Raw genomic sequence first — 13,575 nt, forward strand, 5'->3', positions numbered from 1 at the left:
TTTCCTCCATACTCCGCATATGTTATGGTTTTCCCGCCAATACTCGGGTAGCTGATTGCAGTGGTTTCCCACTGGGCGATGGGGTCGCCACATCCCTACGCCAGAGTAGGACCACTAATAATATAAATATTTGAGAATTCAATTTTAGGTCTTCCCCTAAATTACCATTTTTCTCAGCGTGAATAAGATTATTTATGGCCTAGATTGTAGCGACTTATTCCCGGACTTAACATACCGATTTTCATAAAATTCTCTTCAGCCGTTTTCTCGTGATGCGTGTACATACATACATACATACATACGGACAGACAGACAGAAATTACGGAAAATTAAAATGTGCATTTTCTTGTTACTGTGGACACGACCGATACAGAAATATCATCCTTTTTAAATTCTGAGCAATGTACAGACAAAACTCTTATTTTATATATATAGATATTGTGGTACGCTCCCATCTAAGTGTCTAACAATGAAAAGAAAAGACGATTATCAACAAAATTTACAATTTAAGCCAGTGTCCCCGTGAAAATTGGCGATTTTATGAATATTTTAACAAGTGGAAAGCAAAGATTTTATTGTCTGCTTGAAGCTGCAACACATCACTTGGGAACTTGTGGCGAGCCGTGAACGAGTTTTTTTTGTCGTGCAGAGGGGTGCGATACGTCACCAGCAAGACTGTGTCAAGGTTATAGCTAACCACGTGACTACCTTCGCACGCGCGACTCAGCCTGTTTCTAGAATAGTCTGCGCAAATTAAAGGTGATCATCAGCCAATTACCGTACTCGCTGAAGAACACGCCTTCCTGGGCTAATTAGATATAAGGCCTTGCTTCGAGTGAATCGCTCTCTTAATGCTTAATGCTCTTCGCTTTACGCTCTTCTTAATGCTTGTTCGCTGCGTGAGACATCACATCACCGGACCACGTGGAAGGAAAAATTTCAAGACAAGTCGACGCCCGTTCTACCAGAATTTAGTCTGATAATTAGTGAATTCTGTGGAATAAAAACACCTAGGAGCCAAGTTAAGTGTGACAGTGTAGACGAGCTGTTTATATTCTGCGTGTGCTTGTGCAAAATACTAAATTTTGTCATCTCAGTTACAGCTTGTGACCAGCAATCAACGAAGACGTCTTGGAATTGAAGATCTCAAGATGAAGAATTCCGCAACTACCAACATCATTTCATCGAGGGACATCCATCACAGAGCCTCCATGGAGCTGTAAACATGTAAGGCGTCTCTGGTAATGGGAAGAAGACTGGCCGGAGTATGCTGAAATAACTGACTGTCGACGGGAATCGAACTCTACAAAAACTTGAGTACCTTTTTAATTTAATTTATCTGTCCTATCTTCTGTACAACTAGAGATCTTTCTTCTTAAGTCGTAGATCTATCAGTTTGCTGTAGTTAGAAATATTTCATTTTCCTACTTCTTAAGGTGTCATGGTAGACTAGGTACGTGTGAATGAGATTTTGAAATCTATTAGAGTAGACATGTAGGTTGTCTTTGACTGACTTCCCATGCTTAAGGAGCTTAAGTTTAATAATCACTGACCACACGATAAATCTACTTTATTTGTAATATTGAAAGTTACCGGACGGAAAATTTGCGTGTACATTTTTGAGTGAATAGGGTCGAACCTAGTGTCTTTTAAAATCACTTGTTGTTTTTTATGATGAAGTCATCTAATTTTACGACATTCCAGGAGAATCAGTAGATGTAATAATCACTTAAATAATAATAATTTTGATTAAAGATCGGGTAAAACAGAAGTAAACGCTCGTGAGCCATAAAACTACTGTAGAATTCCTAAATGTGAGATAGAATGTGCTCTGTTCATGTAGGGTCTGGAATATGGCCTATCCTGAGGGATATTTGTTGCATAATTGAGTAAATGATGAATTAGTGGTGATATTGATTTATTCTTGTGTATTTGGAACGCAAGATAGATTATAATTAGTGGAGCACGTGTTTGTGAGTGTATTTCACAGGTAGGAAGTAAAAATAATGCGAGTAAGGCTCACGCTTGCGGTAAATTCAACCTGTAGCCCACATGATGGTAGTGCTTATGGATTTTACTAGAATCTTCCATTATAATCTCATGAATTAGATGAACTTGCGCTGATATGTGAAATGTATTTCTATCAAGTGATACTCATGACTTCGATCACTAGCCACCATTAATGTAAGAGAATTTCTGTGCACGAATTATTTTTGCGAGACATTACGCGTCCCGACCATCGATAAAAATCATAACTAAAATTGCCATGTCAGGATTCGTTGTAAATAGTGTACATAAAACGTGTTTCCCTAGTGTGAATGTGTGTGTAAATGTGTATATTTCTCTTGTGCCATGTTTATTTCATTTAATTCTGATCTGGTTGCGCACTCGCCGTGACGCGGATCACATTCATCGTTGTGTGTTGCCTTAAGAAATAATTTCATGCCCTTAAGGGAAAGTTTAATTAAATTAAGTCAAGGAAGACTAGGAAGGAATTTAATTTTTATTTGCGAGATTTAAAAGGAAAGATCATCTCGTTACTTTGTAAAGGCACTCGATTTGTAACAAAATTTATTTAACTAGCTCACACGTTGGTAATGTAAATTTCTAAAATCTGAAATACTTTAAGATTAATTTGAACAGAGATGAAATGCAAAGATTAAAGGTAGAAATTTGTCAGCCGCATGATTGCTTTAAAACATTGTAAAAATAAGTCATTAATAATTAATCAAAAATCATTACTCTGAAATATTAATGATGAACATTAGATAAATGATGCGGTGGAGAATTAGTAAGAACACGATCGTGTTACAATGAAACAGGTTAATTGAATGATAATAATAATAATAATAATCGAGATAATAATTAATTAATTTTGAAGATTTTGGAAACAGTTTTTCTTTGCTACTGAAGTTCATGTTAGTGTCATTAACCATTATTAAATATTGTAAATGATTAATTCAGCTGTGTACATAGCAAAGACCACGTGTTGAGGCAACTTTAAATTGGTGAAACTTTGAACACATGTTTATTTAGTTCTTTCAGTTAAATGTTTGGTTTAAAAAGGCAAGTGGCCTAATTACTTCTTTGGTTTCATTTACAGCACAGTAGAGCTGGAGATATGAACACAAGTCACTCTAAATCGAGGAAGAAACCCGATATTATGGAAGCTCTGTTATGTAAAAAGGAAATATTAGCAAGAATATTTTGTTGTTTAATTGCTTATGTGAATAAATGTCAGAGTGTTGTTTTAATATTTCTTTTTATCCTGCTTGGTCATCAATCCTTAAAACCCTTAAATGCCTCTAGAAAGTGATAGCCAACGATCGAACGGTCCACCTTGGGACTCATCGCTCGATGGCTGGGCTTAGCTCGGGAAAAATGGGGGCATTTAAGATGGCGCCCAACGTGGGGCTCGAGATTGGCTTATCCAAGCTCGAAAATGATCTTGTGCTGTCCAGTGTTTATGACATTGACAAGATCAGATGACCAATTAAATTAGGCTGACTCTGACACATTTATTCGCCCAAATTCTTGTGGCTAACATAAGCACATGTTAAATGTAACTTGTATGAATATTGTTAAAAACAAATTCTTGCTGGTAATTAGAAATTTGAATTTGCTGCGATGATAATTAATTAAAGTTAGACTCATAATTGCGACCGATATTGGTGAAAATTTGGAACTTTCATGATATCGACAAATCGGTGCCTTCACAAATTTGATAGAGTTCGATTCCCAATATTTCAGTAGTCCGGTTAGAATCCTTCCAATACCAGAATAGCCATTTAATGAATAATTGTAACTATGGAGGACTTAAGGCAGATGTTGTTGGCAATGGAGGAGAGGATCAATGCCAGCTTAGAGAAAAAACTTAATGAAAATCAGGTGAACTTAGAGAAAGGACTCTTTGAACTCAATAATAGTCAAGCTAACTTAGAGAAAGGACTCTTTGAACTCAATCATAGTCAAGCTAACTTAGAGAAAAACCTAGAGAAAAAATTTAGTGACACTCAGGTACACTTAGAAAAAGGACTTAGTGATCTCAGTGACGCACAAATAAACCTCGAAAAATCTCTCGGGGAAGCTATTGAAGAAAAGTTGACGGACATTAAAAACCAAACTGAGGAAGGTTTAGGAAAAATATGTTCGGACATTAAACTTTTTAACGGCAAGCTAGCCTCAGTGCAGAGCGAGCTCGTAATAGTCAAGAATGATTTCGCTACTATGAAAAAGGAGGTAAACGAAAACATTGCCAAGTCTATGGCGGGCATGTCCAACGAATTCAGTGAACGACTGGCGAACGTTCAGCAGGACATATTAACTGGAATCGACAAATACAAGGGCGAAGTTGAACAATCATTCCTGAATATTGAGGAAAAGATTGACACAAATTCAGAGGACCTTAAGGTTACGAAAACGGCTTGGGCGAAGAAATTCATTGGATTAAATGAGAAACTACAACAAGTCGAAAAGGGCATTCTCGACAAAATCGAGACATCCCAAGTCGATACCTCGGAACGGATGGATTATATCCACGAGTCGCTTGAGGATAGTTGGGGCGAAATAAAAACCATCAAAACCACCCTGATGGATGCCATACATAAGGTCACGACTGAGTCAAAAACTGAAACCGAAGGGATTCGAAAGGAGTACACGGATGGAATGAAGGAGCTTGTACATGAAATGCATCTCCTGAAAATCCAGAACGAGAACACTAGCAAGGTCACCAACTCATTGCTAGAGAAGCAGGCGTTACTGGAGCAACGTGTAACCGGCACGGGTCTGACGTCAACTCCACTTGCAACTGCAGGGACAGGCGCTGCGAATACAATCGACATTTCTTCAGAGCCGACAGTAAATGCGTCTCAAATGAATACAACCGGCCAGACGCAAATAGTAAATATAATTCGTCTTCACGAAGACCAACCCAAGAAATTCAATAACGTTAGAGGAAACGTGACTCCGAAAGGCTTTATTCGGGAACTGCAGGATTACTTTCGCGATGCGAAAATTCCACCAGAAAGGCAGCTAAGAGTCACCGAAAAATTCCTGGAAGACTCAGTTCATACCTGGTTTGTCGCATTTCGATTTTCGTTTGACGATTTCGAAAGTTTCAAGAAAGCATTCCTGGAGAAGTACTGGAATAGCGACGTCCAATACAACCTTAGGACGGAGTTATACGCCAGGAAATATGCATCATCTACGCCCACGAGATATGCGGACTTCCTGTCCAGCCAATTAAGAAAATTAAGGGAACTAGACTCACCGCCATCAGAACCTGAGTTGGTTAAGTTGATTACCCGACAGTTACCACCAGATGTGCAGAGGATCATGATAGCCTCAAATACGCAATCTGCAATTCAGGCTGAGGCGTTGTTAAGACAATTAGACATGACGTCCAAGGAACCAGTTCGTCAGGGACGGAACTCGGAACCTCAGATCCATCAGGTAACAACGAATAAGGAGGAAGAATCGAAATCAGTCAACCAAGGGAGAACGTGGAAACGTAACCCTGGAGGGCAAGATTCACCTCGTGATCGATCGCCCGTACGCAGAAATAGACCCATTAGAAACTGGGAATATTCCAGACGTAACGAGAGGAAGCGTCCATACTCAGATTACCGAAGGGGCTGGAACCGAAACCAGGACTTCCGCCACTCAAGAGGAAGGAGAGACTGGCGAGAAGAAGAAAAGGAAAAATATCTAAAAGACCTTCAAAACTCGACGCAGGAAAACGAAAGATGGCGAAGAGCAATCCAAACCCAGGATACCAACCCTGATATCGTGGGAGCGGAAAGTCTTCAATACCAAGAGGCCAAGGCTCGGGGAAGCCAACATAACAACTCGAGTCAGGAGCACAGCCAAGGTGCTGACAAAAAAAAACTCCATCTCCAGTAAGAGGAGATAGCCTGAATCCTGAAGGCAAAATCACTAAACTTCAAGAATGGATCGTGGTACAGGTCGACTCATGGACTACCAAGCCCGAAGACTTGTTGGACGAAGTTGGTCAGCGTAACAGCGAAATACCATCGACGTTACCCATCATTTCGGCACGAATCTGCAATGTTCACGTAAAATGTCTCATAGATACTGGATCGACGATTAGCGTCATTTCGACGGCATTTTTGAGAGACCTGAGGGACCGAAATGATATACCTGTCATACCGGTATCTCACGTAAAAATTAAAGGCATAATACCGGACAAGTCTGTCATGTGTAAACAACAGACATTGTTGGATGTCGAGATTGGACGGACGATATTTCCTCAAGTATTCCTAGCCATGTCCAACATTAAATTTAATATTATTTTGGGTGCAGACTTCCTAATGTCTTACCAAGCCATGATTGACATGCAGTCAAACTCCATTCAATTCAGGAAGGCGGATTTTTCCGAGACTGCCATGCTAAACCCTTCCGATGTGAACGATCCATCTGCTTATTGCGGGGAAACAGACGCCTTATCTCCGAGGGAAACCGAAGACCATGAGGCCTCTGAGGAAATTTTAATGGCCATGGATAAAGTATTAGAAGAAGGCGATAACGACATACACCCCTTCGATCTCATTTTTGAGAAATCAAGGCAAGCCATGGGTACGGAAAAAGAACAGATTCAACTGCAGAATTTGCTACTGAAATATAAGAACTTGTTCGATTCCAAACCAGGTCTTATTCCCAACTTTCAATACTCACTTCTTGTGACAGACTGGCTACCCTTCAAGAAGAAGCCGTATCCGATACCGGAAAAATTTTACTCCAGAGTCGGCAAGATTATTGAAGAAATGGAGAGGGATGGAATCGTCATGAAAGCTAGCAGTCCATTCATTAACCCTTTAGTAGTCGTGTCTAAGCCAGACGGATCGCTGCGCGTGTGTTTAGACGCTCGATCCGTGAACGAAAAGCTAATTCCGGAGAATGATCAGCCTCCGACGATCAAAGACGTCATTAGAAAATTCAGGGGTATGAGATACTTCTCTTCTGTTGATTTTACGTCATCCTACTTCCATATTCTGCTTGAAGAAAAATCTAGGCTATTGACAGGCTTCATATACGACCAGCAAACCTATGTTTTCTGCAGGCTACCCTTCGGAATCCGTAACGCTGGCTGCGCGCTTATCCGAGCACTCGAAAGATGCCTAACCGACGAGGTTAAAGCCTTTACAACGAGGTATGTTGATGATCTCCTCCTAGCGAGTGAAACGTTAGAGGAACACCTCGTTAAATTGGAGAAACTCCTTAAGAATTTATCCGACGCTGGCTTCCACGTGAACCTGAAGAAGTCTCACTTTTGCAAGTCCGAGATTTTATTTCTGGGACACATCATAGACGGCGATGGCGTGAAACCCAACCCAGTCAAGATCGAAGCCATTAGTAATTTTCCTAAGCCTGTGAGAGTGAAACAGGTCCGGCAATTCTTGGGAATGGCCCAGTTCTTTTCGAACCACTGTCCTAACTACACTCAGACAGTTGCTCCATTGCAGGATCTCCTAAAGAAGGGCAATAGATGGAAGTGGAGCGCCGAATGTGACAAAGCCTTCGCTAAGACGAAAGAAATGCTCGTAAACAACGTTAAGCTGGGATACCCTGACTTTACTAGGCCCTTTATTCTACAAACTGATGCCTCAAACATTGGGATAGGAGCCGTTCTTTTCCAAGAAGATAAGGAGAACCCTGAAAACAGGACATACTTGGCTTTCGTCAGCAGGAAGATAAGGAAGCACGAAAAACATTACTCCGTAACTGAACTGGAAATGTTATCCATAGTCTACGCTCTCAAATACTGGCAGAAATTAATTTACGGATTTCCCATCATTGTCAGGACTGACCATCGTGCATTAACTTTCATGTTAAAAACAACTATGGCTTCCGAACGAGTTTTCAGATGGACACTCTTTGTACAACAATTTAACCTCCAGTTAGAACATTGCTCCGGGAAGAACAACCTGTTAGCCGACTGCCTGAGTCGAAACCCTAATTCTGAAGTCGCAGAGATACATCAGATCGCGTTAATACAGGAAGACCACGAGTTCCTACGCAAACTTGGTTACCTTCGACAGGCACAGAAGCGGGACCCTAAGTTACGGCCTATCATTGACTGTCTCGAAGACAAACTTACCCCAAATGAGCCAGGATTTCGGAAAATAAAGAGACAAGCTAGAAATTTCCGCTATATCAATGGAACCCTGTATAAGTTCATTGACTCTGCTAGGACGAAACTACGAGCTGTTATACCGCCGAAGCTACGGGAACTTCTTACTTGGCACGTCCATAGAATTACAGGTCATGGTGGAGTAGATAAGACTGTTGCCACGATATTAGAATCATTCACATGGGAAGGATTGAGAACCTTTGTAAATGATGTCATCAGGACATGTGACACTTGTCAGAGAGTCAAACCAAGCTCTCATTTATTACAGCAAAGTCCCATTCCTATTTTGCCATCTGCTCCGAAAGAACTCTACGCAATGGACTTGTTCGGTCAGATTCCAACTTCTAAGCGAGGGAACCGTCATGTGGTTGTGACCATCGATGTGTTTTCCAAGTACGTGACGTTATATCCAATCCAGAAGGCCACCACTAAAGCCGTTCTGTGGAGAATCACCCGGAATATAATTCCTCACATGGGAAAGCCTCAGGCTATTCTAACAGACCACGGACCGCAATTCACCTCGGCCGAATTCAAACAAGCCATGACCCAACTAGGCATCAAACATGTACTAAATTCCGTGAGACATCCGTCCAGTAATCCAGCGGAACGTGTAATGCAAGAGCTGGCCAAGTTCTGTAGAATATTCTGCGGGAATGCTCATTGGAAATGGGTAGATGTACTTCCGATTATTATGGAATGTTCTAATGGCACTATTCATGAAGCTACCTCCCAAATTCCATCAGTGCTTCATTTTAATAATTACCCTGTGAGATCTTGGGATCACATCATTCAGTGTCCTGGAACCGTAAGACCTACTCCCCAGGAAAACATTGAGAAGGCAACGGAATCACTGAGACGCCACGCTGAGAGACGAAACCGAAGAGTTCAAGGGAGGAGATTTCACCGACCTCTCCGATTAAACGAATACGTATTATTGAGGAGACCAGCTGTGTCCGAGCCTACAAACAAATTTTATGCTAAATTTGCACCCTTGTTTGTGGGACCCTACAAGATCATTAAAGTCTTTGGCAACAACTCCTATAAAATACAAAGTTTGGATAAATCTTACGAAGCTGTCCACAATGCCGCTAATTTAAGACTCTATCGAACATCTACACCACTAGCTGACACCGTGTAACCATCTGTCAAAAGGGAAAAATAAGTTACTGAAGATAGAAATAAAACTTGAGAAACACCCTGTATGGAGAGACTAGGCTACTGGATGCCAGGAGCGGAACGAGGAACTCCGAGTCTCACACCTATCGCGAGCTCAACTATGTTATTACCAGGTGATTCAACAACCAATTTTCCGGAACAATAGTAATGGACACTGTTATGTAATAATTTCATCTACAAACGAAATTATACTCCAACCAAGGGAGAGATGTCCCCGTGAAAATTGGCGATTTTATGAATATTTTAACAAGTGGAAAGCAAAGATTTTATTGTCTGCTTGAAGCTGCAACACATCACTTGGGAACTTGTGGCGAGCCGTGAACGAGTTTTTTTTGTCGTGCAGAGGGGTGCGATACGTCACCAGCAAGACTGTGTCAAGGTTATAGCTAACCACGTGACTACCTTCGCACGCGCGACTCAGCCTGTTTCTAGAATAGTCTGCGCAAATTAAAGGTGATCATCAGCCAATTACCGTACTCGCTGAAGAACACGCCTTCCTGGGCTAATTAGATATAAGGCCTTGCTTCGAGTGAATCGCTCTCTTAATGCTTAATGCTCTTCGCTTTACGCTCTTCTTAATGCTTGTTCGCTGCGTGAGACATCACATCACCGGACCACGTGGAAGGAAAAATTTCAAGACAAGTCGACGCCCGTTCTACCAGAATTTAGTCTGATAATTAGTGAATTCTGTGGAATAAAAACACCTAGGAGCCAAGTTAAGTGTGACAGTGTAGACGAGCTGTTTATATTCTGCGTGTGCTTGTGCAAAATACTAAATTTTGTCATCTCAGTTACAGCTTGTGACCAGCAATCAACGAAGACGTCTTGGAATTGAAGATCTCAAGATGAAGAATTCCGCAACTACCAACATCATTTCATCGAGGGACATCCATCACAGAGCCTCCATGGAGCTGTAAACATGTAAGGCGTCTCTGGTAATGGGAAGAAGACTGGCCGGAGTATGCTGAAATAACTGACTGTCGACGGGAATCGAACTCTACAAAAACTTGAGTACCTTTTTAATTTAATTTATCTGTCCTATCTTCTGTACAACTAGAGATCTTTCTTCTTAAGTCGTAGATCTATCAGTTTGCTGTAGTTAGAAATATTTCATTTTCCTACTTCTTAAGGTGTCATGGTAGACTAGGTACGTGTGAATGAGATTTTGAAATCTATTAGAGTAGACATGTAGGTTGTCTTTGACTGACTTCCCATGCTTAAGGAGCTTAAGTTTAATAATCACTGACCACACGATAAATCTACTTTATTTGTAATATTGAAAGTTACCGGACGGAAAATTTGCGTGTACATTTTTGAGTGAATAGGGTCGAACCTAGTGTCTTTTAAAATCACTTGTTGTTTTTTATGATGAAGTCATCTAATTTTACGACATTCCAGGAGAATCAGTAGATGTAATAATCACTTAAATAATAATAATTTTGATTAAAGATCGGGTAAAACAGAAGTAAACGCTCGTGAGCCATAAAACTACTGTAGAATTCCTAAATGTGAGATAGAATGTGCTCTGTTCATGTAGGGTCTGGAATATGGCCTATCCTGAGGGATATTTGTTGCATAATTGAGTAAATGATGAATTAGTGGTGATATTGATTTATTCTTGTGTATTTGGAACGCAAGATAGATTATAATTAGTGGAGCACGTGTTTGTGAGTGTATTTCACAGGTAGGAAGTAAAAATAATGCGAGTAAGGCTCACGCTTGCGGTAAATTCAACCTGTAGCCCACATGATGGTAGTGCTTATGGATTTTACTAGAATCTTCCATTATAATCTCATGAATTAGATGAACTTGCGCTGATATGTGAAATGTATTTCTATCAAGTGATACTCATGACTTCGATCACTAGCCACCATTAATGTAAGAGAATTTCTGTGCACGAATTATTTTTGCGAGACATTACGCGTCCCGACCATCGATAAAAATCATAACTAAAATTGCCATGTCAGGATTCGTTGTAAATAGTGTACATAAAACGTGTTTCCCTAGTGTGAATGTGTGTGTAAATGTGTATATTTCTCTTGTGCCATGTTTATTTCATTTAATTCTGATCTGGTTGCGCACTCGCCGTGACGCGGATCACATTCATCGTTGTGTGTTGCCTTAAGAAATAATTTCATGCCCTTAAGGGAAAGTTTAATTAAATTAAGTCAAGGAAGACTAGGAAGGAATTTAATTTTTATTTGCGAGATTTAAAAGGAAAGATCATCTCGTTACTTTGTAAAGGCACTCGATTTGTAACAAAATTTATTTAACTAGCTCACACGTTGGTAATGTAAATTTCTAAAATCTGAAATACTTTAAGATTAATTTGAACAGAGATGAAATGCAAAGATTAAAGGTAGAAATTTGTCAGCCGCATGATTGCTTTAAAACATTGTAAAAATAAGTCATTAATAATTAATCAAAAATCATTACTCTGAAATATTAATGATGAACATTAGATAAATGATGCGGTGGAGAATTAGTAAGAACACGATCGTGTTACAATGAAACAGGTTAATTGAATGATAATAATAATAATAATAATAATCGAGATAATAATTAATTAATTTTGAAGATTTTGGAAACAGTTTTTCTTTGCTACTGAAGTTCATGTTAGTGTCATTAACCATTATTAAATATTGTAAATGATTAATTCAGCTGTGTACATAGCAAAGACCACGTGTTGAGGCAACTTTAAATTGGTGAAACTTTGAACACATGTTTATTTAGTTCTTTCAGTTAAATGTTTGGTTTAAAAAGGCAAGTGGCCTAATTACTTCTTTGGTTTCATTTACAGCACAGTAGAGCTGGAGATATGAACACAAGTCACTCTAAATCGAGGAAGAAACCCGATATTATGGAAGCTCTGTTATGTAAAAAGGAAATATTAGCAAGAATATTTTGTTGTTTAATTGCTTATGTGAATAAATGTCAGAGTGTTGTTTTAATATTTCTTTTTATCCTGCTTGGTCATCAATCCTTAAAACCCTTAAATGCCTCTAGAAAGTGATAGCCAACGATCGAACGGTCCACCTTGGGACTCATCGCTCGATGGCTGGGCTTAGCTCGGGAAAAATGGGGGCACCAGAGATGCACATTTCAAGGAAATACTGAGTAAGCACTTCTGTTTTGATGTTATACACTTCACAGGACTATCTTGGGGATCTCTGTTCACATCTTCAAACGGGTGTATTGCCACCTCTTGCATCAATGACAGCATTCAACCTTTCAGGCATGCTCCTGTTTAATGCAGTAATTTCCTGTTGAGGAATCATCTCCCATTCTTCCAGGAGGGCGTTCCATCGGTCTTATAGGATCTCTGGACAGTGCTGACGGGCTCTTCTACCCAGCTGGTCCCAAATGTGCTCAATAGGATTCAAACCAGGGCTTCAAACAGTCCAAGCCATAGCACAAATCCCTGTTTCATCCACGAACTCTTGCACAATTCTCACAACATGTGGGCGTGCATTGTCTTGCTTTAGTGTAAAATGATCACCAATAAATGGAGCGAAATGCACAACATGCTTCAGAAGGATTTTCTCCACATACCAATGTGTGGTAAGCCTCCCATTCTCCACGAAGACCAAATCCGTCCTTGCAGCTGTATTTATTCCTGCTTACTCCATCATATAACCACCCTGCAAAGGCGTCCTAAATGAGAATGTGCAAGGGGAATAACTTTTCTCTGGCCTTCTCCAGACTCTCCCTCTTCTGTCAGGTGATTAGAGGCCAAATAGTGACTCATCAGTGAACAGTACCTCATCCCATTGTTGTACTGTCCAGCCAAGATGTTTCCTTGCAAAACGTTGTTGAGATGTGCGATGCTCTCTGGTGAGTTCCAGACATGTAGCAGGTCTTCTGGACTTAAGATTGGCTTCTTCCCATCTTCTTCGAACGGTTCTCTCACTAACATTGATCCCCTGAACTTGGTGGAGTCAATTTCCTGCTTCAATGACAGAGGTGTGACGGTTGCGGAGAACCTGAAGTTGTAAGAAGCGGTCATCTCACTCCGATGCTGCTCTTCTCGGGCCTGATCCTGGTCTCCTTGCAAAGCCTCCAGTTTCCCTGTACCTTCATACGGTTCTGGAATTCGTGGAAGGTGTAGTCCTCAATACTTCTGCAACGTAATGCGTGCTGCGACCATCTTCTACCAAAGCAACAGCTTTCACAGGTTGTTCAGGGGTTAACGGCATGTGACTCCAGAAAGCTGATTAAGACAATCACAGAAAGATCCTACGAACATGTGT

At 40.4% G+C, this 13,575-nt stretch overlaps 1 protein-coding gene across 4 annotated transcripts in view; it reads right to left on the bottom strand.

The window, feature by feature from the left end:
- LOC136885551 (ATP-binding cassette subfamily C member 4) overlaps positions 1–13,575 on the bottom strand; it is a 403,879-nt gene that overhangs the window by 204,486 nt on the left and 185,818 nt on the right. The gene's annotated exons all lie outside the window — the stretch shown is intronic.

The sequence above is a fragment of the Anabrus simplex genome, chromosome 14 (genome assembly GCF_040414725.1).
Source record: "Anabrus simplex isolate iqAnaSimp1 chromosome 14, ASM4041472v1, whole genome shotgun sequence".
Taxonomy (NCBI): domain Eukaryota; kingdom Metazoa; phylum Arthropoda; class Insecta; order Orthoptera; family Tettigoniidae; genus Anabrus; species Anabrus simplex.